Source organism: Mus musculus, chromosome 7, assembly GCF_000001635.26.
Source record: "Mus musculus strain C57BL/6J chromosome 7, GRCm38.p6 C57BL/6J".
Classification (NCBI taxonomy): Eukaryota; Metazoa; Chordata; class Mammalia; order Rodentia; family Muridae; genus Mus; species Mus musculus.
In genome coordinates this window covers 95,315,191-95,327,867 of record NC_000073.6, presented here as the reverse complement: position 1 = coordinate 95,327,867, position 12,677 = coordinate 95,315,191, and the positions used below count along the sequence as shown (strand labels likewise).

Below are 12,677 nucleotides of genomic sequence, written 5' to 3'. Positions count from 1 at the left end.
AAAAAATAAACACTGTAAAAGCATCAAGGCACAGTTAAAGTCAGGAAGAGACATGGAGAACTTTTGACAGATAAATTAATTCAGTGAATGTTTATTATTATAGATATTATTTAGTTTTTTATATACTTTTTATTAGGTATTTTCCTCATTTACATTTCCAATGCTATCCCAAAAGTCCCCCACACCCTCCCACCCACTTCCCTACCCACCCACTCCCACTTTTTGGCCCTGGCGTTCCCCTGTACTGGGGCATATAAAGTTTGCAAGTCCAATGGGCCTCTCTTTCCAGTGATGGCCGACTAGGCCATCTTTTGATACATATGCAGCTAGAGACAGGAGCTCCAGGGTACTGGTTAGTTCATAATGTTGTTCTACCTATAGGGTTGCAGATCCTTTTACTTTTTGGGTACTTTCTCTAGCTCCTCCATTGGGGGCCCTGTGATCCATCCAATAGCTGACTGTGAGCATCCACTTATGTGTTTTCTAGGCCCTGGCCTAGTCTCACAAGAGACAGCTATATTTGAGTTCTTTCAGCAAAATCTTGCTAGTATATGCAATGGTGTCAGCGTTTGGAAGCTGATTATGGGATGGAACCCTAGATATGGCGGACTCTAGATGGTCCATCCTTTTGACACAGCTCCAAACTTTGTCTCTGTAACTCCTTCCATGGGTGTTTTGTTCCCAGTTCTAAGAAGGGGCAAAGTGTCCACACTTTGGTCTTTGTTCTTCTTGAGTTTCATGCGTTTAGCAAATTGTATCTTATATCTTGGGTATACTAAGTTTCTGGGCTAATATCCACTTATCAGTGAGTACATATTGTGTGAGTTCCTTTGTGATTGGGTTACTTCACTCAGGATGATACCCTCCAGGTCCATCAATTTGCCTAGGAATTTCATAAATTCATTCTTTTTAATAGCTGAGTAGTACTCTATTGTGTAAATATACCACATTTTCTGTATCCATTCCTCTGTTGAGGGGCATCTGGGTTTGGCATTTCAGAAAGGAAATGTGTGAAAATAAAGAAAGCTGAGATTTTTTAAATGACCAATTTATACTATTCACTGTTTCTGAACTTGCCCAGTCAGGCTACAATATTATTTCCAAGAAATATCTCACCACTGAGATGCACAGCATTAATGGAGACAATTTTGCCTACATCATTCACCATGTCCAAATTGGTCATTGCCAGCAATGCTAGTAATGGTGGACATCAGTCCATTCTTACTCAGGACAACGAAGTTGATGCAGTGTCAATAACCGTGCTTTACACAAGGAGACAGCAGGATAAAAAAGAAAATTGTCTCACCCCCCACAAAAATCTATAAGCAGAGACTGTTAATAACATCAGTCATCCATGGCAAATGGGATTTGAAATGAGCTTTCTCTCTCGGGATAGAGTCAGAAGAACGAGAAATGCTTAGTGCATCTGTCTCTTAAGCATTCTCCAAGTTCCAACTATGTTGTTTATTCCACATGAGGAAACTTTCTCTTGGTTATCCTCCACGTGCTCAAGTCTGACACCTACAACCAGATTCCTACATTTAAGTTTGTCCTACTTCACTGAGACTCACACTTCCCAAATGTCCACTACAAATTACAAGGAGCCCAGCCGTACAGCAAGAGCTATCAGCACAGTGTCGTCAATGTGCCTCATAAGCTAGACTAAACATTAAGCTAGCAAGTCCCTGAGGATTCAGACTGACATCCTCTATATAGAAATCACCAACTTGGGTATCAGAGCAGCCGCATTCTCCTGACCCCAAGCAGCATCTCACAGGCTTCCCTCTGAGGGCCTCCTTAACTAAGATTCAGGTCGAGTCACACAACATCCTGTGATTAGTGTCATTGCCCAAAGAAAGAAGCTGTTTTCTTCTTTCACTGTCTTCTTTCTCCTTTGAAAAAATATAAGAATACAATGCAATCCAAAACTGTCATAGTGATTTAAAAAGATAAGCTCATTAAAGTGTTTTTTTTTAACAAAAGGTAGATGAATAAAGTAAAAGGAAGAAAAGTTACCAAAAGTTCAGAATCAAAGTCAACACTTGCAATAGTACCCTTACCTTTCAATGAAAGAAAAGACCAATATTTCAACTGTCTTCTCAGTCCTCCACAGAAACAGCATCTGCCAAGAAAATGTTTATGGGCTGTTACTTATTTGGCTGTAAAGACGGAGTTCCACAGCTTTTAGAAGCAATTTTTTTGTTGGTGTCTCCAGTCAAGATCTGAACCCAGTGGTTAAGGAAATGCTGGGCAGAATGGCATAGACATCTGGGTCTTTGTTCTTGCTCTGCTTCAAAGACAGGTGAATGTGAGTAGTTACACAGGCATAAGCAGTGCAGTGCTGAGTAACACATAAGACTGACTGCTAGGTATCCATGAAAGGAAAAGAGGAAGAAAGAGGAAAAGGAAAATAGGAATAAGGGGAAAGGAGAATGAAGGAAAAGGTTAGAGAAAAGGAACACTAGAGTAAATGAGATGCTTACGTTCTGCCAGGTAATAATACAACACAGGGCATATAGAATTAGTACTGAGCACATTTTCAATGTCAATCAACTAAGCCACATCACTTGAGTAACTTAAGAATAATCCTGATGATATGTCTATGCCCAACCAATTAAATCAGAACCTCTGGGGTGGACACCAAGCCTCAATGTTTTTTATAACCTCCCCACAGGTTCAACTGTATAGGCAGGCCTGAGAGTCTGTGTTCTGTACATGGTGCCTGTGCATTAATCTCTACCTGATCATCGGTTGCCATGGCAATGTATGTACCAGCTCGGTGAGGGTTGTCCTACCTCCAGGTTACATTCAGAACTAAAAATAACTGATACTTTTCAATCACTTGGTGAATCTTTGTATGCTCTGCAGGAAAAGTTTCTTTTTAAAAAACCCTTGAATATGACCGACTCTTTTCTATATATTTCTCCAGGTCTAGTCAGTGCACTCCAGCTGGGAACTTCTAGCTGCAAACCAAACAGTAGCAAAAACTGTCACATTGGTTAAAAGATTCTTGTGTGTTTGGTAGGCTCTTCTTTAAAGGTTGTATAGCTAGTCAGATTAGATAGCTTGGGGTTTGCTAGGGCTGGACCATTTCTCATAATCATCAGTCTATATAATCAATAACTGGTAGAAGGTGTCACTACTGGTAAAGGGAATGGAACTCAAGCCTCTGCTCTGTGCCTGGGAAGAGAATTACATCCTAAACTCTCCAAAATGTCACCAATAGATACTTATCCAAACCTAAGTCAGGAAACCTTAAACCTTCTAAGATTACTGTCTAGTCAGAGACTTCCAAGGGAATGAATAAGGACACACTATTTGTCCAGCAAGATTGGGGCTTATAAATCACCTGGGCAGGAAACAACTTCAGGAATAGGTATGTGTTTTAGAGACTTGAGAAACAGAATGGCTAGTTAAAATGGTAGACCAAGGTATTGGTCCATTTGGCCATTGTGCACTCCCAGACCAGAGACTGGGCTTTGGACTACTCTGCAATCAATCCTGCCTGTCTTCCACACTACTTACTCTCTGTCTCTTCTGAGTTCTTTCCACTGAGATTACAAGGATGTGGATCCAGGGAGCATAGAGTTAGATCTTAGCTCATGGCTGTTGTGGCTTATGGTTCAGCATTATTGACTCTGAGGGAGGATGTAGACAATAGACTGTTAACAGTCCAATCTTTGCATTACCTGTGTCATTTTCTGACTGTGTGACATTGCCTTAATCTTGAGTCAGTTCAGTCGTTTTATCTGTATAATGAGGATAGTAACACCTCAAATATATGTATTTGAAGATAGGAAATCTGCAAATCGCAACTATTTTATATAACAGGTTCTTATTGATATCTAATGGAGGATTCTTTATTTTATTTTATTTTATTTATTTTATTTTATTTTTTGTATGTCATTCTTTAACAATTTGTAGCTCCCAATGTATTGTCAGACTATGTCTTGCTGGAGGCTCAGGACCCTGTTAGGAAGTTTGTGTCTCCTGGTCAGTAATCCATGAAGTCTCTCCACTAAGCTTTGGCAAGTGACATGGTGAGAACATAGGGTTCTTGTAGTGATTAGAACTATATGAATAGCTGGGTGGTGGTGACGCACACCTTTAATCCCAGCACTTGGGAGGCATAGGCAGGCAGATTTCTGAGTTCGAGGCCAGCCTGGTCTACAAAGTGAGTTCCAGGACAGCCAGGGCTACACAAAGAAACCCTGTCTTGAAAAAAACAACAAAAACAAAGAACCATGTGAATAGAATAGAATAGAATCCTATGAGTCACTAAAGACCTCCTACAGCTGAGGCTGAAGTTGAGACCTACACTTCAATGTTGTTACAAATGCTGTTACCTTTGAAAAGCAAAGGAAAATAGAGGTTTTTTTTTTTTTTTTTTTTTTTTTTTTTTTTTTTTTTAGCAAAACAATTCATTTTCCATCTAATTAAAGTCATTATAAAGAGCCTCCTAGTGCTTAACCTTTTTCCCTCCAAAATCCCAATGTTTCAGCTAGATGTTCAGACGTGGAGCTTCATTGAGGTTTTTCTTAATTGCCTTTCCATCACTAATGGGATTCGCTTCATTATTACCTCTGCCAAAAGCTACCTCCCACTCTCAGGCCCCATGCTGGGCCATTTACATGCTATTTATAATGCACAACATGCTCAATGCTGAAGCCATGCCATCTTCAAAGTTTAGAAAGCGAAATTGAAAAGTGGTCCCTCTAATTAGGAAACACAAATTTAAGTGATATTTTTCTTTACATATCTATAAATTCTCTAGCTAAATCCCTTCCTCTTTGTTCACTTATACCAATTTTATTACTTTCTTTTTCTTTCTTTTTCTTTCTCTTTCTTTCTTTCTTTCTTTCTTTCTTTCTTTCTTTCTTTCTTTCTTTCCTTCTTTCCTTCTTTCCTTCTTTCCTTCTTTCCTTCTTTCTCCCTTTCTTCGTCCTCTGCTTCATTTCTCTCTTCTGCATTCCTATTCCATATCCCATTGCTTCCTATCTCTGTCTTTTCAGTATCAAAGAACATTGAAAGCTATTGCTATGTACCTACACCCATGACACCTTTATATTAAGCACAATTTTCATCATGTTTATTTTGTCCAACACCAATCAAGATGTGTGATATAGGTTTAATGGATTCTAATTGAAAGGTGAACAAAGCAAAAGTTAGCAGAGAAAACATAATGATGAAGAATACTTTATTTATAGACATTCAGTTATGGCAAGGAGTCAGCCTGTAACCTTTGACTAGAAATGAAGACACCCACAGAGCTTTCTTGGGTCATGTAGGTCAAATGAACTATGCCACCAAACACAAGAACTGGTAAGGTCGAAGCAGGTTCAGAAAACACTGGAAAAACTTATAATTGAGAAGGGCAAGAATGGCAACAAGCTTCCATCTAGGCTCTACCTGCCCTGGAACATGTAACCATGACACCCCAGGAGAGGATCATGACAACCAGTCATGTAGCATAAACCCTGGAGTTCTCCTTGCTAATGAAGTATCTATACAGGTCCCAAGTGTTCAGCCAATGAGCTTCCCTTCTGGGCATCTCTTCCTGCAAAAGGTATTTAATCCCTGGTTTACCCTGAGTAATATGCATGCATTTACATCTGCCATAAAAATAAAGCAGTTTGGGCAAGCAAGGACCATTTCCTTCATCAAGGGGGTTTAGGCTTCCTTGTAAAGGGCTGTGCCTAAATTTCCCAGAGAAGGCCTTCTCTCTTTTAGCCTCTCCATACTTTTGGCACTCACTTGGAACCAAACCAGATTCTGCCCTGTCCAGGGCTCAGCAATCTCCTTCCTGCCTGGTATATAGGAGAGACATGGACCACCATTCTCAACTCCTCTCTCAGTCCACAGTGGTGTTGGTTACCCAGGAGATTTGGACCTACAATGACCATCACAGACCTGGCTATTTCTCACCTGGGGAACATGGGCTAGGACACCTATCTTGGGCTGTGTTCTGTCTTCCGTGAGCGACATGCTGGTAGCACTCCAGCATCCCAGCAGTGAGGCAGACACAGCTCAACAGCACCAGAGAAAGACATAGCTCAGAAAAGACTTTTTCCTGGGATGGTGAGGGTCCCTCAAAGAAGCAGTGGAGCAAGAGAAACAGGGATCCAGACCTTCACCCACCTAATATCGTATTCTTCTTTTCTTTAAGACAAAGCTTTAATTTTATTTGCATTTCCCTGATGACTAAGGATGTTGAAAATTTCTTTAGGTGCTTCTTGGCTGTTTGATAGTCCTCAGTTAAGAATTCTTTGTTTAGCTCTGTACCTGAGCACAGAGACCCCAAGGGAGGAGTTAGGGATAGGACTTAAGAAGCTCAAAGGGTTTGCAACCCCATGGGAAGAACAACAATATCAACCAACCAACCCCCCACCCCCCAGAGCTCCCAGAGCACCAATAAAAGAGTATCATGGAGGGATCCATGGCTCCAGCTGCCTTATGGTTCCAGAGGATAGCCTTCTCTGGCATCAGTGGGAGGAGAGCACCTTGGTCCTGTGAAGGACTGATGCCCCAGTTTAGGGAAATGCCAGGATAGGGAGGCAGGAGTGGGTTAGTGAGTGGGGGAGCACCCACATAGAAGCAGGGGAAGGGGGATAGGATCAGAATGTGTACAGGTGAAACTGAGAAAGGGGATAACATTTGAAATGTAAATCAATAAACTATCCAATAAAATACAAAAATATAAACATCACATTGTTATCTATTCTTGTTTAATACTGAGCAGAAGTTTTACGATTGTAATGTTGGTCAGTCTTTTATTGCATGAGAATATCAAATTAAAGAAAAAAACTTTTGGTAAAAACAAAACAAAACAAGACAAAAGAACAAGAATTTAATCACTGGAGTCCATTCCAAGAGAATGAGAGTAAGTACTGGGTAAAAGGACCAGGCAGAGTCTTAGCAGCCCCATGAGAGTGTAGCCAGGGCTCATTAGGCTCTCTGTAATTTAGTTGGTTTGTAGGTTGTGAGGTTCAGTCACTTGTAGCCCAGTGAATTTTATTTCCTGTGACAAGTAAAATGGGGTCCCTTGTTGTATGAACCAGGTGGTGGTATAATAAGAACATTGTTGAGAATATAAAGAGCTATGGGTAGATCTATAGACAGTCCAATAATTTAGGTGATTACCGAACCTTTATCTACTGAAGTACACAGCTGATTCACAGCTGTAATTTGAAACAGAACATCAAGAAGAGCTGTTGACCCAGCCTCTGCCTTCAAGGAGTTTATATTCCTGCTGGAGAAAAGCTCCAACCCCAAAATAATAAGCAAGGTGTGACTAAAAAAAGAAATCCATTGAAGACAAAATATTAAGTATAGCATGGTGTTAGGGCTAAGAGTAATATAGGGGAGACTATCTTCTATCTATCTATCTATCTATCTATCTATCTATCTATCTATCTATCTATCTAGTTCTAGAGATTCATATATATATATATATAGACAGACAGACTGACTGAGATTCATGGACAGTGTGTGACACTCAAGACTCCATGTTTGATACTAAAGGAATGCTAGACATATGGCTCTGATTATAAGAAAGTTTTCAAATTTTACTTTATCTTTTGTGTTTGTGTGAAAGAGAAGAGGAAGGGAGAGAGAGAAAGAGAGAGAGAGAGAGAACATATATGTTATGGTATGCACGTGAGTGGCAGAAAGCAACTCTCTGGGAGTGTCTTGTTCTTGTTGATGTTGGTCTTTTTGTTTTTTAAAGATTTATTTACTTTTTCATGCATGTTAGTACACTGTTGCTGTTTTCAGACACACCAGAAGAGGGCATCAGATCCCCAGTTACAGATGGTTGTGAGCCACCATGTAGTTGCTGGCAATTGAACTCAGGACCTCTGGAAGATCAGTCAGTACTCTTAACGGATGAGCCATCTCTCATGCTGTTTGTTCTTGCCCTTGCCCTTGATCCTCTTGTTTTTGTTCTGATTGTTCTTCCTTTTCTCATTCTCATTCTTCTTGTTCTTGCTCTTTTTGTCCTCCTCTATCTCTTTCTCCACCACCACCACCATCACCATCATTGTTAATATCATTATCATTCTTTCATGTTGGGTGTATTTTTGGCAGAGCTTCTCTCATTTCTGCTAAGCTAACCGGATATAGGCTACTTTGATGAAAAACATCTAATAAATTCTAGTCCCTGCTTTTCAGTGCTGGGATTATGGATGCATCCCACTGTATTCAGTTTTTTATATTGATTCCAGGATGGAACTTAAGTCATTACACTTAAAAGAAAAGCTTTTTTTTTTTTTAACCAGCTGAGATATCTCTTAAATTTATGAAGTGGTTTTATTCAACCATGAAAATGATGCTTTGCAACTGCAATGTAGAGACAATGAAAGCATCAAAGTGGCACAGTTTACCAACCCAACAAAGCTAAATAACAAGGAGAGTCCAAGGGAGAATACTTGAATCTCACTCAGAAAGGGAAGCAATAGACAGGACTCAAAATGGAGGGATAAGGACACCAACCCATTCACAAAACCTTTTATTCAAAATTTATTCTGCCTACTAGAAGTTCACAGACAAAGATGGAGCAGAGACTAAAGGAATGTCCAACCAATGGCCCAAGTTCAGACCAATCCCATGGACAAGAACCAATTCCTGACACTATTAATGATACTCTGTTATGCTTGTAGACAGGAGCCTAGCAAAAACTGTCTTCTGAAAGGCTCCACTTAGCAGCTGACTAAAACAGATGTTGAGACTCACAGCCAAACAGGAAACACAGAGCTCAGGAAGTATTGTAGAAGAGTTGGGGGAAGGATTGAGGAACAGAGAAATGATAGGGACTCCACAAGAAGATCAATAGAGTCAAGTAACCTGGACCCTTGAGGGCTCCCAGAGACTGAACCGTATATGAACTGAGCCTAGGGCCCATGCATATATGTAGCAGATATACAGCTTGGTCTTCATGAGGGTCCCCTAAAACTGGAGCAGAGCTTACCCTGCTTCTGCTGCCTGCTTGCAGATTCTGTTTCCCAAACTGGGCTGCTTTGTCTGGCCTGAGCAGCAGAGGATGTGCCTCATCTTGCAGTGACTTGAGGTGTCAGGGTGGATTGGTTCCAGGTGGAAATACCCCATTTCTACTCTGAGAATGGGGATGGGGGCATAGATAATGGGAGTAGAGGCTTTCTGAGAGGGTTTGGGAGGAGAAGGAGGTTGTCATTGGGATGTAAAGAGATTAAATAAAGAAACTAATTAATTACTTAATTAATTAAGAAAAAGAGCATAATAGACCCATACCCTAGTTTCTTTCAACAAATTCAACACATCAGAAACTTCAAGGATAAGTCAGAGCAATCTGAGAGGGAGGGAGGCTTTTGCTCCTTCTCCTGATCAATTATTTGACCTTCTTTGATTGCTCCTGCCAAACAGATGGTACCTGAAGAAAAAAGTGCAATGCATCCCGGCCTTCTGGCTCAATAATTCAGGGCTTGGACAATGAAAAAAGATGACAAGAGGGGTGGGTGGGAAAGAGGTATTTAATAGTTGTAACCTTGGTCTCTTACTTCTGTGTGAAATAATAAATGGCATTATCTAACAAAAAAAAGAAAAGAAAAAAGAGAAGAGAAGAGAAGAGAAGAGAAGAGAAGGGAAGGGAAGGGAAGGGAAGGGAAGGGAAGGGAAGGGAAGGGAAGGGAAGGGAAGGGAAGGGAAGGGAAGGGAAGGGAAGGGAAGGGAAGAGAGAAGAGAAGAGAAGAGAAGAGAAGAGAAGAGAAGAGAAGAGAAGAAAAGAAAAGAAAAGAAAAGAAAAGAAAAGAAAAGAAAAGAAAAGAAAAGAAAAGAAAAAGGAGAAATGGTGGAAAAAGAGATGGAGCATCTTTTCTTTATCCTTTTCTGCTTGTGATAGTATCTTATGTCACTTGTGACTACAGCCATGGCAAGTGCTGCCTTCTCTGGAGTTCGGAGTTCTGGTTCATCACTTGCTCTAGAATCTGGAATCTGGTAAGGTCTGGCAGGAGTGAGAACTTCCTGGTTGCCAGAAGCTGATCAAGCATTTTTTTCTTACTATCCCTTTCTTGTCATCTCAAACCTGCACATACCTCTCTAAGAGGTTCAACCTTTGAACAGTTCAGGTTGAATTCTTCTTCCTCTGGTGAAGGTGAACTGGACTGATACACATGTTAAAGAAAGCGATGGGGGATTTAGGAAGATTGAACCTTTTGCTCAGCAGCTCTTATCTGTGTATAGATGGTGTGACATGTGACATGTGGAAGAAAAAGGACAGATGAAGAGGGAAGTCAGACTATAAGAAGCTTTGAATGCTATCCTAGGGAGTTTCTGTGCAATCATGTAGAAAAGTGATTACAATGTATTAAGTAAATACTAGGAAGGTATTCGAAGAATGTACATCATAATTATACCATGTCTATGGAAAAGAATGTAATTGAATGCATCCAAATGATGACTGTGATTCCTATAGGCTTGCAATACAGGTTTTCTTGTACTTCTCTGTTTGGCAATCAGCTTGAAATGGAAAATGTGTTTTGGGGATGTAAGATGCACCTTTAAAGCAGATGTGTACCAACTAATTTCTCATGTGAAATAAATACCCTTAAAAATTCTGAATAGAGTTCATCCCTCTAATTAGTTTATATCCTTTCTCAAGGCAACTTCACTTTTATGCAAATAGGCAACCAAAACTCTTCAAATTCCCTATGAACTGTTGGCCAGGGGAGACCTAAGATGGGGAACAGAGAGACTTTTCTACAGAACCACTACTCTGAGAAACAAAAGTTACCTTTTATTTGGAGAACAAAATGAAGATAAGTATTTCCCCAACAATTTCATAGCAAATATGTATTAGAGACTAGATTACCTTTTGAAAAGCTGTCTTCATTTATGGAAGCAACTTCTGGGAAGATTATGAGCAGAGGTAGCAGCCTTTAATATGCACATAGTACAACTCTGTTTAGGAGATTCAATTCAGGCAGTAGCTACACTCAAACCTTATAGTCCAAGAAGATAAGGATTCAACTACAGAAATATTACTATTACTACCTAGTCATAAAATTGGTAATTCTAATGCCCTTATGCATAAGGAGTTTATTATATAGAAATCATTATCATTATTTCTTCCATTAAAAAAATCATATATTTCTTGTTCAGAAAAACAAAACTCCCTAAAAAAGTAAGTCCCTTGTCACTGAAGAGCGTACTCAGTTCAACTTGGTTGCTTTGTGTCTTGAATTTGTTATTAACTTTGACAATGTGTCTTACAACCTTTGAACTCTAAGACTCAAGAGTCTATAGTGTTCCAAAAAAAAAAATGCCAAGGCTTTTATATCAGACATTTTTAAATCCTCACAACTCCATGAGTTGGAAAATGGCATTATTCTCTATTTTTCTTCCAGGAAATTTGATGTTTAGCGAAAACAGAATGTTTGGTGATGATGACATGGTTATCAGTGGCCAAGCAGAGATGCAGCAGTTCTTAGTTCAATAATCATGCCTTAAACACATTTGGCTACTGACCATAGTGTAATAGAGGTCATACAACATAACAGAGACAATACTTTAAAGGTCCTCATTATTTTTCTATTTTTAAAAATTATCATTTCATTAAGCTTTTATGGAGTTGCCCATAAAGATGAAGTTTATGCTGATTTAAGGTTTTAATAATTGTAACTGTCATTGTGAGTTAAATCGCATTATGATCTTACAAAAAGTCCAGTCTATGATTATAGATATTGTGACTTTCTCTGTTCATAAACAAAAACCCAGCTAGGTTTCTCCCAGAATTATTCTTTCTTATCCTTAATTTTGGGCACCACTTTTAAAACCATATTTAAACTTGCATGATGACTTGGTTTTGGTTTAATAACAGTGGCAGTGTGTCCCACGAGTAAGGATTAATATACAAATCAGACTAATTAGGAAGCATATAGAAAAAAATCAGCAGGAGAGGGAGGGAATCTTCTAATCTTAGCAAAAGAGACAGTTACTACTACAGAGAAAATCCGGAGAGACCAGATCTTGGAGGGCTGTAGGCATCTGGAAGGGTGATCAAAGAGTTGGTGTCCATATGCTAGAAACTAGACTCTATCTGCCTATGATTTTGTGGTCTGAATTTATGTCACAGCAGATAAGGTGTAATATTTGATGACAAGGGCGGCTTCTTGGATCTAGCGGTGACATCTGACTTAAATACAGATTCTCCTGTTTCTGTGGCCATATCTGGACCAAGGACAGAGGAATCTGTAATAGCCAATAGGCAATGGGTAGGCAAGAGAATGAATATTAATGAGGGGTTCATGAGGTTTATTCCTCAATAACATCCCTGTGATGATCACACATTGCATGAAGAAATTTTTGGACACATGTTTATGGAAGCACAGCAGTTCCAAGCATGACATAGCCAGGCTCTGAGTCAGGCTACTTAAACTCATACATTTTCAGTTCTACCTCTGAATGTGTGACTCTACATCCCATCCATCTTTATTTCATCATCTGGAAAATATATAACAGCTAAATCCACTTATTTACACAAATTTGTTTTGTTGGTTGGAACCAGTGTGCATAAACACCTGTGCTACACAACTTGTCACTTCCTCTTTAGTCAACCCATACCCATTTCTTATGTAATAAAAATGAATTCCCAGAGAAGAATAATTGGTTTTCCAAACCCAATTTTGTAACATCAGAGAACCCACTGA

The 12,677-nt window shown here is 39.5% G+C and overlaps 1 long non-coding RNA gene across 2 annotated transcripts in view; it reads right to left on the bottom strand.

Annotated features, from left to right (window-relative positions):
• Positions 1-1,441: 1,441 nt before the first annotated feature.
• The window catches only part of Gm32647, a 1,283,931-nt gene continuing 1,272,695 nt past the window's right edge, over positions 1,442-12,677 (bottom strand). For both annotated transcript variants that reach the window (XR_869798.1, XR_869797.1), the window contains exon 6: positions 1,442-2,122. This is a non-coding gene — a long non-coding RNA (predicted gene, 32647). The remainder of the gene's footprint in view (positions 2,123-12,677) is intronic.